The sequence below is a fragment of the Pleurodeles waltl genome, unplaced genomic scaffold (assembly GCF_031143425.1).
Source record: "Pleurodeles waltl isolate 20211129_DDA unplaced genomic scaffold, aPleWal1.hap1.20221129 scaffold_91, whole genome shotgun sequence".
Taxonomy (NCBI): domain Eukaryota; kingdom Metazoa; phylum Chordata; class Amphibia; order Caudata; family Salamandridae; genus Pleurodeles; species Pleurodeles waltl.
Window position 1 is genome coordinate 939221 of NW_027150403.1, and position 22325 is coordinate 961545.

The window sequence follows — 22325 nt, forward strand, 5'->3', positions numbered from 1 at the left end:
AGCAAGTGTGCTTGAATCCAAGAGGCATGCTTCTCTGGCTCAAGAGCTAGTAGGCCCTTCAGTGCTTCTGGTCTGGAAGTCTAAGGTGCAAGGGTCCAGGACTTGCAGAGGGTTACAACTACCAGAAAGGGTCTGCTTTTCACATCAGTGCCCTAGTTCAGCTCACTGGCACAGGGCATCTTGACTACCTCTTTCCTTGCTAGAGACAAACAAAAAATCCTTGACAGAAAACATCAATTGCTATGGCACGCTTAGAGAGAGAGCCTGCGAATGGCCTTGCTTTTCTGAAAGACGCTTCAGAAGATGTTTCAAATGCCTCTGCAGCAGCAGTCTAGTTGGTATAGGGGTATGATTCTCGCTTCAGGTGTGAGAGGACCTTGGTTAAAATCCCAGACAAACCCTTACCTTTATAGGTTCAGTCTGTGTTTTAAACAGGAGTATTTCTGCTTTTCACTCTTGTAAGTTGTCATGTTGCAATGCAATACATGCTTTATACCTGCGTTGAGACGGTTCAGCATCATGAAGGTATGCAAGATTTCTTTGCAACTGCTTTTCTGTGCTGGAGCAGCAGTGCTCATAGGAACATTAAATGCACAGTGCTTCTCCATGGTAATTTCGGGTCCAGTTCTGAAATCACCTCTTGGAATGAAAGTGATGCCAGTTCCTTTCTTCCAAGGCAAGAGATTGTGTTCCGGAAGGCTCAGCTTTGAGCGTCATGAACATTGGCCCTCAGTCCTTGCATCCCAGTCCAATGCAGAGCCACATAAAGCAAGCAGGTGTGTCTGTTTCCATAGTGTGGTGGTTCCAGTACAATGCATAGCCACATGAAGCAAGCCGGCAAGTGTGTCTGTTTGTGTAGTGTAGTGGTTATCATGTGCACCTCACATGCAAAAGGTCCCTGGTTCGAAGCCAAGCAAATACAGCAAATCGCTGGGCTTTTTCCCAGTATTTGCATTTACTGACTCAGCTGACAGGCAAGCTGAGATAAAAGAGACTGTATCTATCCCTCACCATCGTGAGGTACTACGCTTCTGGGGCATCTGTCACAGCTCACCAAGAGGAGTTGCGCCAGCTTACGTCAGTCAGTTGCTCACTGTTTGACCTTTGCATTGAAGCCTGAGCCTACCGCATTCAAGCCAGCCAAGGAAGGAAGGTATGAGAGCGAAAATAGCTTTCCTGCCCTCACCAAGAACACACACCTTGAGCAAATAAGGTGCCAGACTTACAAGGCCCAATCGCCAACGGAGCATCACTTTTAGTGACGCCGCGGTGGCACTATGCACTGCGCGGTATTTACAAGATGGCGTTCAGCCACTTTTTGTGGCTTAACACCACCTTGTAAATACGGCACCTTAGCATTCAGCGCTTTCCCTGGAAGGGGCGTGCAATGGGTGTTGCTGTGAGTGTGCCACAGCAACCCCATAGCATTTTGATGCTGCTCCAGATTTAGGAGTTGTCGTAAATCTGCGTCATCGCCAAAATCCAACTCCATCCCATGGGTATTGTTAGAGTGGTGCACTGAGGAGAAATGTTTTCATTTCTCCTCGTTTTTTCTCTTTCTATGTGTGCTGCATTCTGCAGCACACGTAGAAGTAAGAGCAAATCACCATTGAAGATTTTTCTTTTGGCCAGGAAGGTGTCCTTTCCTGCACAAAAACAATTTCCCCCTCAACGCAGTCATCCTTGTACCATGGTGCAAGAACGGCTGCGTTGGCTCTCAGCATCTGATTTAGAGCTGGCGCAGTGGGAAGCACAGGGGTGCGCTGTATTCTACTAAATACGGCGCTTCCCTGCATTTTGAAAATGACGGAGCGTGGGGCTTGCAAATTTGGCACAGCGTCGCGCTCAGTCATTTTCTTGTAAATCTGGGACAAAATGTCTAAAGGATAGAGGCTTTTTATGTCATGTTCGATGACGACCATGCAAATGACTCTAGTCATACTGCAGAAGAGAGCACCATGTGGCGTTTCTTGCTTTGGGATGTAGTCTCCCACTCTCTGCCACCAACCCTCGGAGCAGGGTGGGAGCCGTAGCGCTTCTGTGCCCAGGCTCGTTGGTCTAGGGGTATGATTCTCGCTTCGGGTGCGAGAGGTCCTGGGTTCAAATCCCGGACGAGCCCATTTTAGTGGAAAACAATCAAATCCTGCTCAAAATACACAACCCCTCAACATTTCTCATTCCACTCGAAGCATTGTTGCGCAAAACATATTTTTTGCCTCAGGCGAAAAATGGATTACAATGCCTTGGCTTCCTTCCTGCTTGCTCTCAGTGCGCCCTGTGTGATGATTTCACAGGCTTGCGTTCCTGGCATTTAGGCATCAGATATTTGTCTGTCTCTGCCCGCAGCTGTGACTTTTCAGGACGTCTGAGTGTATGCATGCTGGCTGACACCGCTGCAATTTTCACACTTACCCCTCGCATTCTGAGCAACTGCTGATCAAGTATAGAGGAAATCGGGCAAACATATGAGGGGAACTGTGCTCCTTCAGTCAAGCCAACAAGCTTGTTTCTGTAGTGTAGTGGTTATCACTTTTGCCTCACACGCAAAAGGTCCCCGGTTCGACACTGGGCAGCAGTAACTTTTGTGTTTGCTCACTAAAACCTCAGTCTCTCTCAATGCACACTTAGACAGAAATGACCTTTAAAAACTTGTGACCTGTGTAAAATGTGCTTTACTATTGCAGGACGATAAAAAGTTATCTGCATCCCTCGGTGGTCGTGCATGTGCCTTGTTTCTTGTTCTGTTTTTTTTTTTTTTCTTGGCCATGTTATATTGTGGGGCCTTTAAAGCTGTGACTTTGATAGGAACATTGCAAGCGGCAGCATCAACAAGTGCGACTGAAGAGTCAGACCTGCACAATGTTTTGGCTGTCAGGATGGCCGAGTGGTCTAAGGTGCTAGACTCAAGAGAGCTTGATCTTCAGTTGAAGCTGAGCCTTCTGGTCTCTTCATGGAGGCGTGGGTTCAAATCCCACTCCTAACAGGTGTGTTTTCTTCCCTTAAATCTTGCTCTGCTTGCACAGCCAGCTCCTCACACCACTATCTTTGGAAGCTGCTGTGGCATGTGAGGAGAAATCCACCAACCCATCGGCTGGGCCCTCAATCAAAATTCTGTGTATTACTGGAAGGGGCATCTCAGGCACACCTTCTGTTAGAGCTGCACTTTATGACAGTAACTACCATGCTGGTTTCTACTTAAGCAGTTGATTCTATCGTTTGAAGTGAGTCTCTCCTGCCACCTTTTGGGCAAAGAAGACACTGCCCCTGCAACAACACAGGCAGACAAGCTCAAACTGGGTTTCTTGGTTAGGTGGGATGAGCATATTGGCAATGGTGCCTCCTCGTGACTTGCAATTTACATGAAGAAGACAGAGAGGCAGCTGGGAGTAGGCAGTACCCATGAACCCCTGAACACTGTCTTGCGACTTGCACACAATTCTGAAATGAGGCGGGGGAAAGGAGGTGATTTCCCCATCAAGGGCCATTCCGGGAAATCAGCCACCCCGCGTCTCCCAGGTGAGTGTTTCAGGCCTATGAGCCACTACTATAAATCTCGCCTGATCGAACCTCATCGAGCGCTGAGCGAGCAAGTGTGCTTGAATCCAAGAGGCATGCTTCTCTGGCTCAAGAGCTAGCAGGCCCTTCAGTGCTTCTGGTCTGGAAGTCTAAGGTGCAAGGGTCCAGGACTTGCAGAGGGTTACAACTACCAGAAAGGATCTGCTTTTCACATCAGTGCCCTAGTTCAGCTCACTGGCACAGGGCATCTTGACTACCTCTTTCCTTGCTAGAGACAAACAAAAAATCCTTGACAGAAAACATCAATTGCTATGGCACGCTTAGAGAGAGAGCCTCCGAATGGCCCTGCTTTTCTGAAAGACGCTTCAGAAGATGTTTCAAATGCCTCTGCAGCAGCTGTCTAGTTGGTATAGGGGTATGATTCTCGCTTCGGGTGTGAGAGGACCTTGGCTCAAATCCCAGACAAACCCTTACCTTTATAGGTTCAGTCTGTGTTTTAAACAGGAGTATTTCTGCTTTTCACTCTTGTAAGATGTCATGTTGCAAGTGTGCTTGAATCCAAGAGGCATGCTTCTCTGGCTCAAGAGCTAGCAGGCCCTTCAGTGCTTCTGGTCTGGAAGTCTAAGGGGCAAGGGTCCAGGACTTGCAGAGGGTTACAACTACCAGAAAGGGTCTGCTTTTCACATCAGTGCCCTAGTTCAGCTCACTGGCACAGGGCATCTTGACTACCTCTTTCCTTGCTAGAGACAAACAAAAAATCCTTGACAGAAAACATTAATTGCTATGGCACGCTTAGAGAGAGAGCCTCCAAATGGCCCTGCTTTCCTGAAAGACGCTTCAGAAGATGTTTCAAATGCCTCTGCAGCAGCAGTCTAGTTGGTATAGGGGTATGATTCTCGCTTCGGGTGTGAGAGGACCTTGGTTCAAATCCCAGACAAACCCTTACCTTTATAGGTTCAGGCTGTGTTTTAAACAGGAGTATTTCTGCTTTTCACTCTTGTAAGATGTCATGTTGCAATGCAATACATGCTTTATACCTGCGTTGAGACGGTTCAGCATCATGAAGGTATGCGAGATTTCTGTGCAACTGCTTTTCTGTGCTGGAGCAGCAGTGCTCATAGGAACATTAAATGCACAGTGCTTCTCCATGGTAATTTCGGGTCCAGTTCTGAAATCACCTCTTGGAATGAAAGTGATGCCAGTTCCTTTCTTCCAAGGCAAGAGATCGTGTTCCGGAAGGCTCAGCTTTGAGCGTCTTGAACATTAGCCCTCAGTCCTTGCATCCCAGTCCAATGCAGAGCCACATAAAGCAAGCAGGTGTGTCTGTTTCCATAGTGTGGTGGTTCCAGTACAATGCATAGCCACATGAAGCAAGCCGGCAAGTGTGTCTGTTTGTGTAGTGTAGTGGTTATCATGCGCACCTCTCATGCAAAAGGTCCCTGGTTCGAAGCCAAGCAAATACAGCAAGTCGCTGGGCTTTTTCCCAGTATTTGCATTTCCTGACTCAGCTGACAGGCAAGCTGAGATAAAAGAGACTGTGTCTATCCCTCACCATCGTGAGGTACTACGCTCCTGGGGCATCTGTCACAGCTCACCAAGAGGAGCTGCGCCAGCTTACGTCAGTCAGTTGCTTACTGTTTGACCTTTGCATTGAAGCCTGAGCCTACCGCATTCAAGCCAGCCAAGGAAGGAAGGTATGAGAGCGAAAATAGCTTTCCTGCCCTCACCAAGAACACACACCTTGAGCAAATAAGGTGCCAGACTTACAAGGCCCAATTGCCAACGGAGCATCACTTTTAGTGACGCCCCGGTGGCACTATGCACTGCGCGGTATTTACAAGATGGCATTCAGCCACTTTTTGTGGCTTAACACCACCTTGTAAATACGGCACCTTAGCATTCAGCGCTTTCCCTGGAAGGGGCGTGCAATGGGTGTTGCTGTGAGTGTGCCACAGCAACACCATAGCATTTTAATGCTGCTCCAGATTTAGGAGTTGTCGTAAATCTGCGTCAGCGCCAAAATCCAACGCCATCCCAGGGGTATCGTTAGAGTGGCGCACTGAGGAGAAATGTTTTCATTTCTCCTCGTTTTTTCTCTTTCTATGTGTGCTGCATTCTGCAGCACACATAGAAGTAAGAGCAAATCACCATTGAAGATTTTTCTTTTGGCCAGGAAGGTGTCCCTTCCTGCACAAAAACAATTTCCCCCTCAACGCAGTCATCCTTGTACCATGGTGCAAGAACGGCTGCGTTGGCGCTCAGCAGCTAATTTAGAGCTGGCGCAGGGGGAAGCACAGGGGTGCGCTGTATTCTACTAAATACGGCGCTTCCCTGCATTTTTAAAATGACGGAGCGTGGGGCTTGCAAATTTGGCACAGCGTCGCGCTCAGTCATTTTCTTGTAAATCTGGGACAAAATGTCTAAAGGATAGAGGCTTTTTATGTCATGTTCGATGACGACCATGCAAATGACTCTAGTCATACTGCAGAAGAGAGCACCATGTGGCGTTTCTTGCTTTGGGATGTAGTCTCACACTCTCTGCCACCAACCCTCGGAGCAGGGTGGGAGCTGTAGCGTTTCTGTCCCCAGGCTTGTTGGTCTAGGGGTATGATTCTCGCTTCGGGTGAGAGAGGTCCCGGGTTCAAATCCTAGACGAGCCCATTTTAGCGGAAAACAATCAAATCCTGCTCAAAATACACAACACCTCAACATTTCTCATTCCACTCGAAGCATTGTTGCGCAAAACATATTTTTTGCCTCAGGCGAAAAATGGATTACAATGCCTTGGCTTCCTTCCTGCTTGCTCTCAGTGCGCCCTGTGTGATGATTTCACAGGCTTGCGTTCCTGGCATTTAGGCATCTGATATTTGTCTGTCTCTGCCCGCAGCTGTGACTTTTCAGGACGTCTGAGTGTATGCATGCTGGCTGACACCGCTGCAATTTTCACACTTACCCCTCGCATTCTGAGCAACTGCTGATCAAGTATAGAGGAAATCGGGCAAACATATGAGAGGAACTGTGCTCCTTCAGTAAAGCCAGCAAGCTTGTTTCTGTAGTGTAGTGGTTATCACATTTGCCTCACACGCAAAAGGTCCGCGGTTCGACACTGGGCAGCAGTAGCTTTTGTGTTTGCTCACTAAAACCTCAGTCTCTCTCAATGCACACTAAGACAGAAATGACCTTTAAAAACTTGTGACCTGTGTAAAACGTGCTTTACTATTGCAGGACGCTAAAAAGTTATCTGCATCCCTCGGTGGTCGTGCATGTGCCTTGTTTCTTGTTCTGTTTTTTTTTTTTTTCTTGCCCATGTTATATTGTGGGGCCTTTAAAGCTGTGACTTTGATAGGAACATTGCAAGCAGCAGCATCATCAAGTGCAGACTGAAGAGTCAGACCTGGACAATGTTTTGGCTGTCAGGATGGCCGAGTGGTCTAAAGTGCCAGACTCAAGAGAGCTTGATCTTTAGTGAAGCTGAGCCTTCTGGTCTCTTCATGGAGGCGTGGGTTCAAATCCCACTCCTAACAGGTGTGTTTCCTTCCCTTAAATCTTGCTCTGCTTGCACAGCCAGCTCCTCACACCACTATCTTTGGAAGCTGCTGTGGCATGTGAGGAGAAATCCACCAACCCATCAGCTGGGCCCTCAATCAAAATTCTGTGTATTACTGGAAGGGGCATCTCAGGCACACCTTCTGTTAGAGCTGCACTTTATGACAGTAACTACCATGCTGGTTTCTACTTAAGCAGTTGATTCTATCGTTTGAAGTGAGTCTCTCCTGCCACCTTTTGGGCAAAGAAGACACTGCCCCTGCAACAACACAGCCAGACAAGCTCAAACTGGGTTTCTTGATTAGGTGGGCGGAGCATATTGGCAATGGTGCCTCCACGTGACTTGCAATTTACATGAAGAAGACAGAGAGGCAGCTGGGAGTAGGCAGTACCCATGAACCCCTGAACACTGTCTTGCGACTTGCACACAATTCTCAAATAAGGCGGGGGAAAGGAGGTGATTTCACCATCAAGGGCCATTCCGGGAAATCAGCCACCCCGCGTCTCCCAGGTGAGTGTTTCAGGCCTATGAGCCACTACTATAAATCTCGCCTGATCGAGCAAGTGTGCTTAAATCCAAGAGGCATGCTTCTCTGGCTCAAGAGCTAGCAGGCCCTTCAGTGCTTCTGGTCTGGAAGTCTAAGGTGCAAGGGTCCAGGACTTGCAGAGGGTTACAACTACCAGAAAGGGTCTGCTTTTCACATCAGTGCCTTAGTTCAGCTCACTGGCACAGGGCATCTTGACTACCTCTTTCCTTGCTAGAGACAAACAAAAAATCCTTGACAGAAAACATCAATTGCTATGGCACGCTTAGAGAGAGAGCCTCTGAATGGCCCTGCTTTTCTGAAAGACGCTTCAGAAGATGTTTCAAATGCCTCTGCAGCAGCAGTCTAGTTGGTATAAGGGTAAGATTCTCGCTTCGGGTGTGAGAGGGCCTTGGTTCAAATCCCAGACAAACCCTTACCTTTATAGGTTCAGTCTGTGTTTTAAACAGGAGTATTTCTGCTTTTCACTCTTGTAAGATGTCATGTTGCAATGCAATACATGCTTTATACCTGCGTTGAGACGGTTCAGCATCATGAAGGTATGCGAGATTTCTTTGCAACTGCTTTTCTGTGCTGGAGTAGCAGTGCTCATAGGAACATTAAATGCACAGTGCTTCTCCATGGTAATTTCGGGTCCAGTTCTGAAATCACCTCTTGGAATGAAAGTGATGCCAGTTCCTTTCTTCCAAGGCAAGAGATCGTGTTCCGGAAGGCTCAGCTTTGAGCCTCATGAACATTGGCCCTCAGTCCTTGCATCCCAGTCCAATGCAGAGCCACATAAAGCAAGCAGGTGTGTCTGTTTCCATAGTGTGGTGGTTCCAGTACAATGCATAGCCACATGAAGCAAGCCAGCAAGTGTGTCTGTTTGTGTAGTGTAGTGGTTATCATGCGCACCTCACATGCAAAAGGTCCCTGGTTCGAAGCCAAGCAAATACAGCAAGTCGCTGGGCTTTTTCACAGTATTTGCATTTCCTGACTCAGCTGACAGACAAGTTGAGATAAAAGAAACTGTGTCTATCCCTCACCATCGTGAGGTACTACGCTCCTGGGGCATCTGTCACAGCTCACCAAGAGGAGTTGCGCCAGCTTACGTCAGTCAGTTGCTCACTGTTTGACCTTTGCATTGAAGCCTGAGCCTACCGCATTCAAGCCAGCCAAGGAAGGAAGGTATGAGAGCGAAAATAGCTTTCCTGCCCTCTCCAAGAACACACACCTTGAGCAAATAAGGTGCCAGACTTACAAGGCCCAATTGCCAACGGAGCATCACTTTTAGTGACGCCCCGGTGGCACTATGCACTGCGCGGTATTTACAAGATGGCGTTCAGCCACTTTTTGTGGCTTAACACCACCTTGTAAATACGGCACCTTAGCATTCAGCGCTTTCCCTGGAAGGGGCATGCAATGGGTGTTGCTGTGAGTGTGCCACAGCAACACCATAGCATTTTAATGCTGCTCCAGATTTAGGAGTTGTCGTAAATCTGCGTCAGCGCCAAAATCCAACGCCATCACAGGGGTATCGTTAGAGTGGCGCACTGAGGAGAAATGTTTTCATTTCTCCTTGTTTTTTCTCTTTCTATGTGTGCTGCATTCTGCAGCACACATAGAAGTAAGAGCAAATCACCATTGAAGATTTTTCTTTTGGCCAGGAAGGTGTCCCTTCCTGCACAAAAACAATTTCCCCCTCAACGCAGTCATCCTTGTACCATGGTGCAAGAACGGCTGCGTTGGCGATCAGCAGCTAATTATAGAGCTGTCGCAGGGGGAAGCACAGGGGTGCGCTGTATTCTACTAAATACGGCGCTTCCCTGCATTTTGAAAATGACGGAGCGTGGGGCTTGCAAATTTGGCACAGCGTCGCGCTCAGTCATTTTCTTGTAAATCTGGGACAAAATGTCTAAAGGATAGAGGCTTTTTATGTCATGTTCGATGACGACCATGCAAATGACTCTAGTCATACTGCAGAAGAGAGCACCATGTGGCGTTTCTTGCTTTGGGATGTAGTCTCCCACTCTCTGCCACCAACCCTCGGAGCAGGGTGGGAGCCGTAGAGCTTCTGTCCCCAGGCTCGTTGGTCTAGGGGTGTGATTCTTGCTTCGGGTGCGAGAGGTCCCGGGTTCAAATCCCGGACGAGCCCATTTTAGCAGAAAACAATCAAATCCTGCTCAAAATACACAACCCCTCAACATTTCTCATTCCACTCGAAGCATTGTTGCGCAAAACATATTTTTTGCCTAAGGCGAAAAATTGATTACAATGCCTTGGCTTCCTTCCTGCTTGCTCTCAGTGCGCCCTGTGTGATGATTTCACAGGCTTGCGTTCCTGGCATTTAGGCATCAGATATTTGTCTGTCTCTGCCCGCAGCTGTGACTTTTCAGGACGTCTGAGTGTATGCATGCTGGCTGACACCGCTGCAATTTTCACACTTACCCCTCGCATTCTGAGCAACTGCTGATCAAGTATAGAGGAAATCGGGCAAACATATGAGGGGAACTGTGCTCCTTCAGTCAAGCCAACAAGCTTGTTTCTGTAGTGTAGTGGTTATCACTTTTGCCTCACACGCAAAAGGTCCCCGGTTCGACACTGGGCAGCAGTAGCTTTTGTGTTTGCTCACTAAAACCTCAGTCTCTCTCAATTCACACTTAGACAGAAATGACCTTTAAAAACTTGTGACCTGTGTAAAATGTGCTTTACTATTGCAGGACGATAAAAAGTTATCTGCATCCCTCGGTGGTCGTGCATGTGCCTTGTTTCTTGTTCTGTTTTTTTTTTTGTTCTTGGCCATGTTATATTGTGGGGCCTTTAAAGCTGTGACTTTGATAGGAACATTGCAAGCGGCAGCATCAACAAGTGCAGACTGAAGAGTCAGACCTGCACAATGTTTTGGCTGTCAGGATGGCCGAGTGGTCTAAGGTGCCAGACTCAAGAGAGCTTGATCTTCAGTGAAGCTGAGCCTTCTGGTATCTTCATGGAGGCGTGGGTTCAAATCCCACTCCTAACAGGTGTGTTTTCTTCCCTTAAATCTTGCTCTGCTTGCACAGCCAGCTCCTCACACCACTATCTTTGGAAGCTGCTGTGGCATGTGAGGAGAAATCCACCAACCCATCAGCTGGGCCCTCAATCAAAATTCTGTGTATTACTGGAAGGGGCATCTCAGGCACACCTTCTGTTAGAGCTGCACTTTATGACAGTAACTACCATGCTGGTTTCTACTTAAGCAGTTGATTCTATCGTTTGAAGTGAGTCTCTCCTGCCACCTTTTGGGCAAAGAAGACACTGCCCCTGCAACAACACAGCCAGACAAGCTCAAACTGGGTTTCTTGATTAGGTGGGCGGAGCATATTGGCAATGGTGCCTCCACGTGACTTGCAATTTACATGAAGAAGACAGAGAGGCAGCTGGGAGTAGGCAGTACCCATGAACCCCTGAACACTGTCTTGCGACTTGCACACAATTCTCAAATAAGGCGGGGGAAAGGAGGTGATTTCACCATCAAGGGCCATTCCGGGAAATCAGCCACCCCGCGTCTCCCAGGTGAGTGTTTCAGGCCTATGAGCCACTACTATAAATCTCGCCTGATCGAGCAAGTGTGCTTAAATCCAAGAGGCATGCTTCTCTGGCTCAAGAGCTAGCAGGCCCTTCAGTGCTTCTGGTCTGGAAGTCTAAGGTGCAAGGGTCCAGGACTTGCAGAGGGTTACAACTACCAGAAAGGGTCTGCTTTTCACATCAGTGCCCTAGTTCAGCTCACTGGCACAGGGCATCTTGACTACCTCTTTCCTTGCTAGAGACAAACAAAAAATCCTTGACAGAAAACATCAATTGCTATGGCACGCTTAGAGAGAGAGCCTCTGAATGGCCCTGCTTTTCTGAAAGACGCTTCAGAAGATGTTTCAAATGCCTCTGCAGCAGCAGTCTAGTTGGTATAAGGGTAAGATTCTCGCTTCGGGTGTGAGAGGGCCTTGGTTCAAATCCCAGACAAACCCTTACCTTTATAGGTTCAGTCTGTGTTTTAAACAGGAGTATTTCTGCTTTTCACTCTTGTAAGATGTCATGTTGCAATGCAATACATGCTTTATACCTGCGTTGAGACGGTTCAGCATCATGAAGGTATGCGAGATTTCTTTGCAACTGCTTTTCTGTGCTGGAGTAGCAGTGCTCATAGGAACATTAAATGCACAGTGCTTCTCCATGGTAATTTCGGGTCCAGTTCTGAAATCACCTCTTGGAATGAAAGTGATGCCAGTTCCTTTCTTCCAAGGCAAGAGATCGTGTTCCGGAAGGCTCAGCTTTGAGCCTCATGAACATTGGCCCTCAGTCCTTGCATCCCAGTCCAATGCAGAGCCACATAAAGCAAGCAGGTGTGTCTGTTTCCATAGTGTGGTGGTTCCAGTACAATGCATAGCCACATGAAGCAAGCCAGCAAGTGTGTCTGTTTGTGTAGTGTAGTGGTTATCATGCGCACCTCACATGCAAAAGGTCCCTGGTTCGAAGCCAAGCAAATACAGCAAGTCGCTGGGCTTTTTCACAGTATTTGCATTTCCTGACTCAGCTGACAGGCAAGTTGAGATAAAAGAAACTGTGTCTATCCCTCACCATCGTGAGGTACTACGCTCCTGGGGCATCTGTCACAGCTCACCAAGAGGAGTTGCGCCAGCTTACGTCAGTCAGTTGCTCACTGTTTGACCTTTGCATTGAAGCCTGAGCCTACCGCATTCAAGCCAGCCAAGGAAGGAAGGTCTGAGAGCGAAAATAGCTTTCCTGCCCTCTCCAAGAACACACACCTTGAGCAAATAAGGTGCCAGACTTACAAGGCCCAATTGCCAACGGAGCATCACTTTTAGTGACGCCCCGGTGGCACTATGCACTGCGCGGTATTTACAAGATGGCGTTCAGCCACTTTTTGTGGCTTAACACCACCTTGTAAATACAGCACCTTAGCATTCAGCGCTTTCCCTGGAAGGGGCATGCAATGGGTGTTGCTGTGAGTGTGCCACAGCAACACCATAGCATTTTAATGCTGCTCCAGATTTAGGAGTTGTCGTAAATCTGCGTCAGCGCCAAAATCCAACGCCATCACAGGGGTATCGTTAGAGTGGCGCACTGAGGAGAAATGTTTTCATTTCTCCTTGTTTTTTCTCTTTCTATGTGTGCTGCATTCTGCAGCACACATAGAAGTAAGAGCAAATCACCATTGAAGATTTTTCTTTTGGCCAGGAAGGTGTCCCTTCCTGCACAAAAACAATTTCCCCCTCAACGCAGTCATCCTTGTACCATGGTGCAAGAACGGCTGCGTTGGCGATCAGCAGCTAATTATAGAGCTGGCGCAGGGGGAAGCACAGGGGTGCGCTGTATTCTACTAAATACGGCGCTTCCCTGCATTTTGAAAATGACGGAGCGTGGGGCTTGCAAATTTGGCACAGCGTCGCGCTCAGTCATTTTCTTGTAAATCTGGGACAAAATGTCTAAAGGATAGAGGCTTTTTATGTCATGTTCGATGACGACCATGCAAATGACTCTAGTCATACTGCAGAAGAGAGCACCATGTGGCGTTTCTTGCTTTGGGATGTAGTCTCCCACTCTCTGCCACCAACCCTCGGAGCAGGGTGGGAGCCGTAGAGCTTCTGTCCCCAGGCTCGTTGGTCTAGGGGTGTGATTCTTGCTTCGGGTGCGAGAGGTCCCGGGTTCAAATCCCGGACGAGCCCATTTTAGCAGAAAACAATCAAATCCTGCTCAAAATACACAACCCCTCAACATTTCTCATTCCACTCGAAGCATTGTTGCGCAAAACATATTTTTTGCCTAAGGCGAAAAATTGATTACAATGCCTTGGCTTCCTTCCTGCTTGCTCTCAGTGCGCCCTGTGTGATGATTTCACAGGCTTGCGTTCCTGGCATTTAGGCATCAGATATTTGTCTGTCTCTGCCCGCAGCTGTGACTTTTCAGGACGTCTGAGTGTATGCATGCTGGCTGACACCGCTGCAATTTTCACACTTACCCCTCGCATTCTGAGCAACTGCTGATCAAGTATAGAGGAAATCGGGCAAACATATGAGGGGAACTGTGCTCCTTCAGTCAAGCCAACAAGCTTGTTTCTGTAGTGTAGTGGTTATCACTTTTGCCTCACACGCAAAAGGTCCCCGGTTCGACACTGGGCAGCAGTAGCTTTTGTGTTTGCTCACTAAAACCTCAGTCTCTCTCAATTCACACTTAGACAGAAATGACCTTTAAAAACTTGTGACCTGTGTAAAATGTGCTTTACTATTGCAGGACGATAAAAAGTTATCTGCATCCCTCGGTGGTCGTGCATGTGCCTTGTTTCTTGTTCTGTTTTTTTTTTTGTTCTTGGCCATGTTATATTGTGGGGCCTTTAAAGCTGTGACTTTGATAGGAACATTGCAAGCGGCAGCATCAACAAGTGCAGACTGAAGAGTCAGACCTGCACAATGTTTTGGCTGTCAGGATGGCCGAGTGGTCTAAGGTGCCAGACTCAAGAGAGCTTGATCTTCAGTGAAGCTGAGCCTTCTGGTATCTTCATGGAGGCGTGGGTTCAAATCCCACTCTTAACAGGTGTGTTTTCTTCCCTTAAATCTTGCTCTGCTTGCACAGCCAGCTCCTCACACCACTATCTTTGGAAGCTGCTGTGGCATGTGAGGAGAAATCCACCAACCCATCGGCTGGGCCCTCAATCAAAATTCTGTGTATTACTGGAAGGGGCATCTCAGGCACACCTTCTGTTAGAGCTGCACTTTATGACAGTAACTACCATGCTGGTTTCTACTTAAGCAGTTGATTCTATCGTTTGAAGTGAGTCTCTCCTGCCACCTTTTGGGCAAAGAAGACACTGCCCCTGCAACAACACAGGCAGACAAGCTCAAACTGGGTTTCTTGGTTAGGTGGGCGGAGCATATTGGCAATGGTGCCTCCTCGTGACTTGCAATTTACATGAAGAAGACAGAGAGGCAGCTGGGAGTAGGCAGTACCCATGAACCCCTGAACACTGTCTTGCGACTTGCACACAATTCTGAAATGAGGCGGGGGAAAGGAGGTGATTTCCCCATCAAGGGCCATTCCGGGAAATCAGCCACCCCGCGTCTCCCAGGTGAGTGTTTCAGGCCTATGAGCCACTACTATAAATCTCGCCTGATCGAACCTCATCGAGCGCTGAGCGAGCAAGTGTGCTTGAATCCAAGAGGCATGCTTCTCTGGCTCAAGAGCTAGCAGGCCCTTCAGTGCTTCTGGTCTGGAAGTCTAAGGTGCAAGGGTCCAGGACTTGCAGAGGGTTACAACTATCAGAAAGGGTCTGCTTTTCACATCAGTGCCCTAGTTCAGCTCACTGGCACAGGGCATCTTGACTACCTCTTTCCTTGCTAGAGACAAACAAAAAATCCTTGACAGAAAACATCAATTGCTATGGCACGCTTAGAGAGAGAGCCTCCGAATGGCCCTGCTTTTCTGAAAGACGCTTCAGAAGATGTTTCAAATGCCTCTGCAGCAGCTGTCTAGTTGGTATAGGGGTATGATTCTCGCTTCGGGTGTGAGAGGACCTTGGTTCAAATCTCAGGCAAACCCTTACCTTTATAGGTTCAGTCTGTGTTTTAAACAGGAGTATTTCTGCTTTTCACTCTTGTAAGATGTCATGTTGCAAGTGTGCTTGAATCCAAGAGGCATGCTTCTCTGGCTCAAGAGCTAGCAGGCCATTCAGTGCTTCTGGTCTGAAAGTCTAAGGTGCAAGGGTCCAGGACTTGCAGAGGGTTACAACTACCAGAAAGGGTCTGCTTTTCACATCAGTGCCCTAGTTCAGCTCACTGGCACAGGGCATCTTGACTACCTCTTTCCTTGCTAGAGACAAACAAAAAATCCTTGACAGAAAACATCAATTGCTCTGGCACGCTTAGAGAGAGAGCCTCCAAATGGCCCTGCTTTCCTGAAAGACGCTTCAGAAGATGTTTCAAATGCCTCTGCAGCAGCAGTCTAGTTGGTATAGGGGTATGATTCTCGCTTCAGGTGTGAGAGGACCTTGGTTCAAATCCCAGACAAACCCTTACCTTTATAGGTTCAGTCTGTGTTTTAAACAGGAGTATTTCTGCTTTTCACTCTTGTAAGATGTCATGTTGCAATGCAATACATGCTTTATACTTGCGTTGAGACGGTTCAGCATCATGAAGGTATGCGAGATTTCTTTGCAACTGCTTTTCTGTGCTGGAGCAGCAGTGCTCATAGGAACATTAAATGCACAGTGCTTCTCCATGGTAATTTCGGGTCCAGTTCTGAAATCACCTCTTGGAATGAAAGTGATGCCAGTTCCTTTCTTCCAAGGCAAAAGATCGTGTTCCGGAAGGCTCAGCTTTGAGCGTCATGAACATTAGCCCTCAGTCCTTGCATCCCAGTCCAATGCAGAGCCACATAAAGCAAGCAGGTGTGTCTGTTTCCATAGTGTGGTGGTTCCAGTACAATGCATAGCCACATGAAGCAAGCCGGCAAGTGTGTCTGTTTGTGTAGTGTAGTGGTTATCATGCGCACCTCACATGCAAAAGGTCCCTGGTTCGAAGCCAAGCAAATACAGAAAGTCGCTGGGCTTTTTCCCAGTATTTGCATTTCCTGACTCAGCTGACAGGCAAGCTGAGATAAAAGAGACTGTGTCTATCCCTCACCATCGTGAGGTACTACGCTCCTGGGGCATCTGTCACAGCTCACCAAGAGGAGCTGCGCCAGCTTACGTCAGTCAGTTGCTCACTGTTTGACCTTTGCATTGAAGCCTGAGCCTACCGCATTCAAGCCAGCCAAGGAAGGAAGGTATGAGAGCGAAAATAGCTTTCCTGCCTTCACCAAGAACACACACCTTGAGCAAATAAGGTGCCAGACTTACAAGGCCCAATTGCCAACGGAGCATCATTTTTAGTGACGCCCCGGTGGCACTATGCACTGCGCGGTATTTACAAGATGGCGTTCAGCCACTTTTTGTGGCTTAACACCACCTTGTAAATACGGCACCTTAGCATTCAGCGCTTTCCCTGGAAGGGGCGTGCAATGGGTGTTGCTGTGAGTGTGCCACAGCAACACCATAGCATTTTAATGCTGCTCCAGATTTAGGAGTTGTCGTAAATCTGCGTCAGCGCCAAAATCCACCGCCATCCCAGGGGTATCGATAGAGTGGCGCACTGAGGAGAAATGTTTTCATTTCTCCTCGTTTTTTCTCTTTCTATGTGTGCTGCATTCTGCAGCACACATAGAAGTAAGAGCAAATCACCATTGAAGATTTTTCTTTTGGCCAGGAAGGTGTCCCTTCCTGCACAAAAACAATTTCCCCCTCAACGCAGTCATCCTTGTACCATGGTGCAAGAACGGCTGCGTTGGCGCTCAGCAGCTAATTTAGAGCTGGTGCAGGGGGAAGCACAGGGGTGCGCTGTATTCTACTAAATACGGCGCTTCCCTGCATTTTTAAAATGACGGAGCGTGGGGCTTGCAAATTTGGCACAGCGTCGCGCTCAGTCATTTTCTTGTAAATCTGGGACAAAATGTCTAAAGGATAGAGGCTTTTTATGTCATGTTCGATGACGACCATGCAAATGACTGTAGTCATACTGCAGAAGAGAGCACCATGTGGCGTTTCTTGCTTTGGGATGTAGTCTCACACTCTCTGCCACCAACCCTCGGAGCAGGGTGGGAGCTGTAGCGTTTCTGTCCCCAGGCTCGTTGGTCTAGGGGTATGATTCTCGCTTCGGGTGAGAGAGGTCCCGGGTTCAAATCCCGCACGAGCCCATTTTAGCGGAAAACATTCAAATCCTGCTCAAAATACACAACCCCTCAACATCTCTCATTCCACTCGAAGCATTGTTGCGCAAAACATATTTTTTGCCTCAGGCGAAAAATGGATTACAATGCCTTGGCTTCCTTCCTGCTTGCTCTCAGTGCTCCCTGTGTGATGATTTCACAGGCTTGCGTTCCTGGCATTTAGGCATCAGATATTTGTCTGTCTCTGCCTGCAGCTGTGACTTTTCAGGACGTCTGAGTGTATGCATGCTGGCTGACACCGCTGCAATTTTCACACTTACCCCTCGCATTCTGAGCAACTGCTGATCAAGTATAGAGGAAATCGAGCAAACATATGAGAGGAACTGTGCTCCTTCAGTCAAGCCAGCAAGCTTGTTTCTGTAGTGTAGTGGTTATCACATTTGCCTCACACGCAAAAGATCCCCGGTTCGACACTGGACAGCAGTAACTTTTGTGTTTGCTCACTAAAACCTCAGTCTCTCTCAATGCACACTTAGACAGAAATGACCTTTAAAAACTTGTGACCTGTGTAAAATGTGCTTTACTATTGCAGGACGATAAAAAGTTATCTGCATCCCTCGGTGGTCGTGCATGTGCCTTGTTTCTTGTTCTGTTTTTTTTTTTTTTCTTGGCCATGTTATATTGTGGGGCCTTTAAAGCTGTGACTTTGATAGGAACATTGCAAGCAGCAGCATCAACAAGTGCAGACTGAAGAGTCAGACCTGGACAATGTTTTGGCTGTCAGGATGGCCGAGTGGTCTAAAGTGCCAGACTCAAGAGAGCTTGATCTTTAGTGAAGCTGAGCCTTCTGGTCTCTTCATGGAGGCGTGGGTTCAAATCCCACTCCTAACAGGTATGTTTATTCCCTTAAATCTTGCTCTGCTTGCACAGCCAGCTCCTCACACCACTATCTTTGGAAGCTGCTGTGGCATGTGAGGAGAAATCCACCAACCCATCAGCTGGGCCCTCAATCAAAATTCTGTGTATTACTGGAAGGGGCATCTCAGGCACACCTTCTGTTAGAGCTGCACTTTATGACAGTAACTACCATGCTGGTTTCTACTTAAGCAGTTGATTCTATCGTTTGAAGTGAGTCTCTCCTGCCACCTTTTGGGCAAAGAAGACACTGCCCCTGCAACAACACAGGCAGACAAGCTCAAACTGGGTTTCTTGGTTAGGTGGGCGGAGCATATTGGCAATGGTGCCTCCACGTGACTTGCAATTTACATTAAGAAGACAGAGAGGCAGCTGGGAGTAGGCAGTACCCATGAACCCCTGAACACTGTCTTGCGACTTGCACACAATTCTGAAATGAGGCGGGGAAAGGAGGTGATTTCCCCATCAAGGGACATTCCGGGAAATCAGCCACCCCGCGTCTCCCAGGTGAGTGTTTCAGGCCTATGAGCCACTACTATAAATCTCGCCTGATCGAGCAAGTGTGCTTGAATCCAAGAGGCATGCTTCTCTGGCTCAAGAGCTAGCAGGCCCTTCAGTGCTTCTGGTCTGGAAGTCTAAGGTGCAAGGGTCCAGGACTTGCAGAGGGTTACAACTACCAGAAAGGGTCTGCTTTTCACATCAGTGCCCTAGTTCAGCTCACTGGCACAGGGCATCTTGACTACCTCTTTCCTTGCTAGAGACAAACAAAAAATCCTTGACAGAAAACATCAATTGCTATGGCACGCTTAGAGAGAGAGCCTCTGAATGGCCCTGCTTTTCTGAAAGACGCTTCAGAAGATGTTTCAAATGCCTCTGCAGCAGCAGTCTAGTTGGTATAGGGGTAAGATTCTCGCTTCGGGTGTGAGAGGGCCTTGGTTCAAATCCCAGACAAACCCTTACCTTTATAGGTTCAGTCTGTGTTTTAAACAGGAGTATTTCTGCTTTTCACTCTTGTAAGATGTCATGTTGCAATGCAATACATGCTTTATACCTGCGTTGAGACGGTTCAGCATCATGAAGGTATGCGAGATTTCTTTGCAACTGCTTTTCTGTGCTGGAGTAGCAGTGCTCATAGGAACATTAAATGCACAGTGCTTCTCCATGGTAATTTCGGGTCCAGTTCTGAAATCACCTCTTGGAATGAAAGTGATGCCAGTTCCTTTCTTCCAAGGCAAGAGATCGTGTTCCGGAAGGCTCAGCTTTGAGCGTCATGAACATTAGCCCTCAGTCCTTGCATCCCAGTCCAATGCAGAGCCACATAAAGCAAGCAGGTGTGTCTGTTTCCATAGTGTGGTGGTTCCAGTACAATGCATAGCCACATGAAGCAAGCCAGCAAGTGTGTCTGTTTGTGTAGTGTAGTGGTTATCATGCGCACCTCACATGCAAAAGGTCCCTGGTTCGAAGCCAAGCAAATACAGCAATTCGCTGGGCTTTTTCCCAGTATATGCATTTCCTGACTCAGCTGACAGGCAAGCTGAGATAAAAGAAACTGTGTCTATCCCTCACCATCGTGAGGTACTACGCTCCTGAGGCATCTGTCACAGCTCACCAAGAGGAATTGCGCCAGCTTACGTCAGTCAGTTGCTCACTGTTTGACCTTTGCATTGAAGCCTGAGCCTACCGCATTCAAGCCAGCCAAGGAAGGAAGGTATGAGAGCGAAAATAGCTTTCCTGCCCTCTCCAAGAACACACACCTTGAGCAAATAAGGTGCCAGACTTACAAGGCCCAATTGCTAACGGAGCATCACTTTTAGTGACGCCCCGGTGGCACTATGCACTGCGCGGTATTTACAAGATGGCGTTCAGCCACTTTTTGTGGCTTAACACCACCTTGTAAATACGGCACCTTAGCATTCAGCGCTTTCCCTGGAAGGGGCGTGCAATGGGTGTTGCTGTGAGTGTGCCACAGCAACACCATAGCATTTTAATGCTGCTCCAGATTTAGGAGTTGTCGTAAATCTGCGTCAGCGCCAAAATCCAACGCCATCCCAGGGGTATCGTTAGAGTGGCGCACTGAGGAGAAATGTTTTCATTTCTCCTCGTTTTTTCTCTTTCTATGTGTGCTGCATTCTGCAGCACACATAGAAGTAAGAGCAAATCACCATTGAAGATTTTTCTTTTGGCCAGGAAGGTGTCCCTTCCTGCACAAAAACAATTTCCCCCTCAACGCAGTCATCCTTGTACCATGGTGCAAGAACGGCTGCGTTGGCGATCAGCAGCTAATTTAGAGCTGGCGCAGGGGGAAGCACAGGGGTGCGCTGTATTCTACTAAATACGGCGCTTCCCTGCATTTTGAAAATGACGGAGCGTGGGGCTTGCAAATTTGGCACAGCGTCGCGCTCAGTCATTTTCTTGTAAATCTGGGACAAAATGTCTAAAGGATAGAGGCTTTTTATGTCATGTTCGATGACGACCATGCAAATGACTCTAGTCATAATGCAGAAGAGACCATGTGGCGTTTCTTGCTTTGGGATGTAGTCTCCCACTCTCTGCCACCAACCCTCGGAGCAGGGTGGGAGCCGTAGCGCTTCTATCCCCAGGCTCGTTGGTCTAGGGGTGTGATTCTCGCTTCGGGTGCGAGAGGTCCCGGGTTCAAATCCCGGATGAGCCCATTTTAGCGGAAAACAATCAAATCCTGCTCAAAATACACAACCCCTCAACATTTCTCATTCCACTCGAAGCATTGTTGCGCAAAACATATTTTTTGCCTCAGGCGAAAAATGGATTACAATGCCTTGGCTTCCTTCCTGCTTGCTCTCAGTGCGCCCTGTGTGATGATTTCACAGGCTTGCGTTCCTGGCATTTAGGCATCAGATATTTGTCTGTCTCTGCCCGCAGCTGTGACTTTTCAGGACGTCTGAGTGTATGCATGCTGGCTGACACCGCTGCAATTTTCACACTTACCCCTCGCATTCTGAGCAACTGCTGATCAAGTATAGAGGAAATCGGGCAAACATATGAGAGGAACTGTGCTCCTTCAGTCAAGCCAGCAAGCTTGTTTCTGTAGTGTAGTGGTTATCACATTTGCCTCACACGCAAAAGGTCCCCGGTTCGACACTGGGCAGCAGTAGCTTTTGTGTTTGCTCACTAAAACCTCAGTCTCTCTCAATGCACACTTAGACAGAAATGACCTTTAAAAACTTGTGACCTGTGTAAAATGTGCTTTACTATTGCAGGACGATAAAAAGTTATCTGCATCCCTCGGTGGTCGTGCATGTGCCTTGTTTCTTGTTCTGTTTTTTTTTTTTTTCTTGGCCATGTTATATTGTGGGGCCTTTAAAGCTGTGACTTTGATAGGAACATTGCAAGCGGCAGCATCAACAAGTGCAGACTGAAGAGTCAGACCTGCACAATGTTTTGGCTGTCAGGATGGCCGAGTGGTCTAAGGTGCCAGACTCAAGAGAGCTTGATCTTCAGTGAAGCTGAGCCTTCTGGTATCTTCATTGAGGCGTGGGTTCAAATCCCACTCCTAACAGGTGTGTTTTCTTCCCTTAAATCTTGCTCTGCTTGCACAGCCAGCTCCTCACACCACTATCTTTGGAAGCTGCTGTGGCATGTGAGGAGAAATCCACCAACCCATCGGCTGGGCCCTCAATCAAAATTCTGTGTATTACTGGAAGGGGCATCTCAGTCACACATTCTGTTAGAGCTGCACTTTATGACAGTAACTACCATGCTGGTTTCTACTTAAGCAGTTGATTCTATCGTTTGAAGTGAGTCTCTCCTGCCACCTTTTGGGGAAAGAAGACACTGCCCCTGCAATAACACAGGCAGACAAGCTCAAACTGGGTTTCTTGGTTAGGTGGGCGGAGCATATTGGCAATGGTGCCTCCTCGTAACTTGCAATTTACATGAAGAAGACAGAGAGGCAGCTGGGAGTAGGCAGTACCCATGAACCCCTGAACACTGTCTTGCGACTTGCACACAATTCTGAAATGAGGCGGGGGAAAGGAGGTGATTTCCCCATCAAGGGCCATTCCGGGAAATCAGCCACCCCGCGTCTCCCAGGTGAGT

General features: G+C 48.0%; 4 non-coding genes across 4 annotated transcripts; all 4 read left to right on the top strand.

The window, feature by feature from the left end:
- The first annotated feature begins 2047 nt into the window (after positions 1–2047).
- TRNAP-CGG (transfer RNA proline (anticodon CGG)) lies at positions 2048–2119 on the top strand. Its single transcript has one exon. It is a non-coding gene; the product is annotated as a tRNA-Pro (tRNA).
- Positions 2120–9669: 7550 nt separating this feature from the next.
- Positions 9670–9741, top strand: TRNAP-CGG (transfer RNA proline (anticodon CGG)). The gene has a single exon. It is a non-coding gene; the product is annotated as a tRNA-Pro (tRNA).
- Positions 9742–13234: 3493 nt separating this feature from the next.
- TRNAP-CGG (transfer RNA proline (anticodon CGG)) lies at positions 13235–13306 on the top strand. Its single transcript has one exon. It is a non-coding gene; the product is annotated as a tRNA-Pro (tRNA).
- Positions 13307–20850: 7544 nt separating this feature from the next.
- On the top strand, positions 20851–20922 carry TRNAP-CGG (transfer RNA proline (anticodon CGG)). Its single transcript has one exon. It is a non-coding gene; the product is annotated as a tRNA-Pro (tRNA).
- The last annotated feature ends 1403 nt before the right edge of the window (positions 20923–22325 follow it).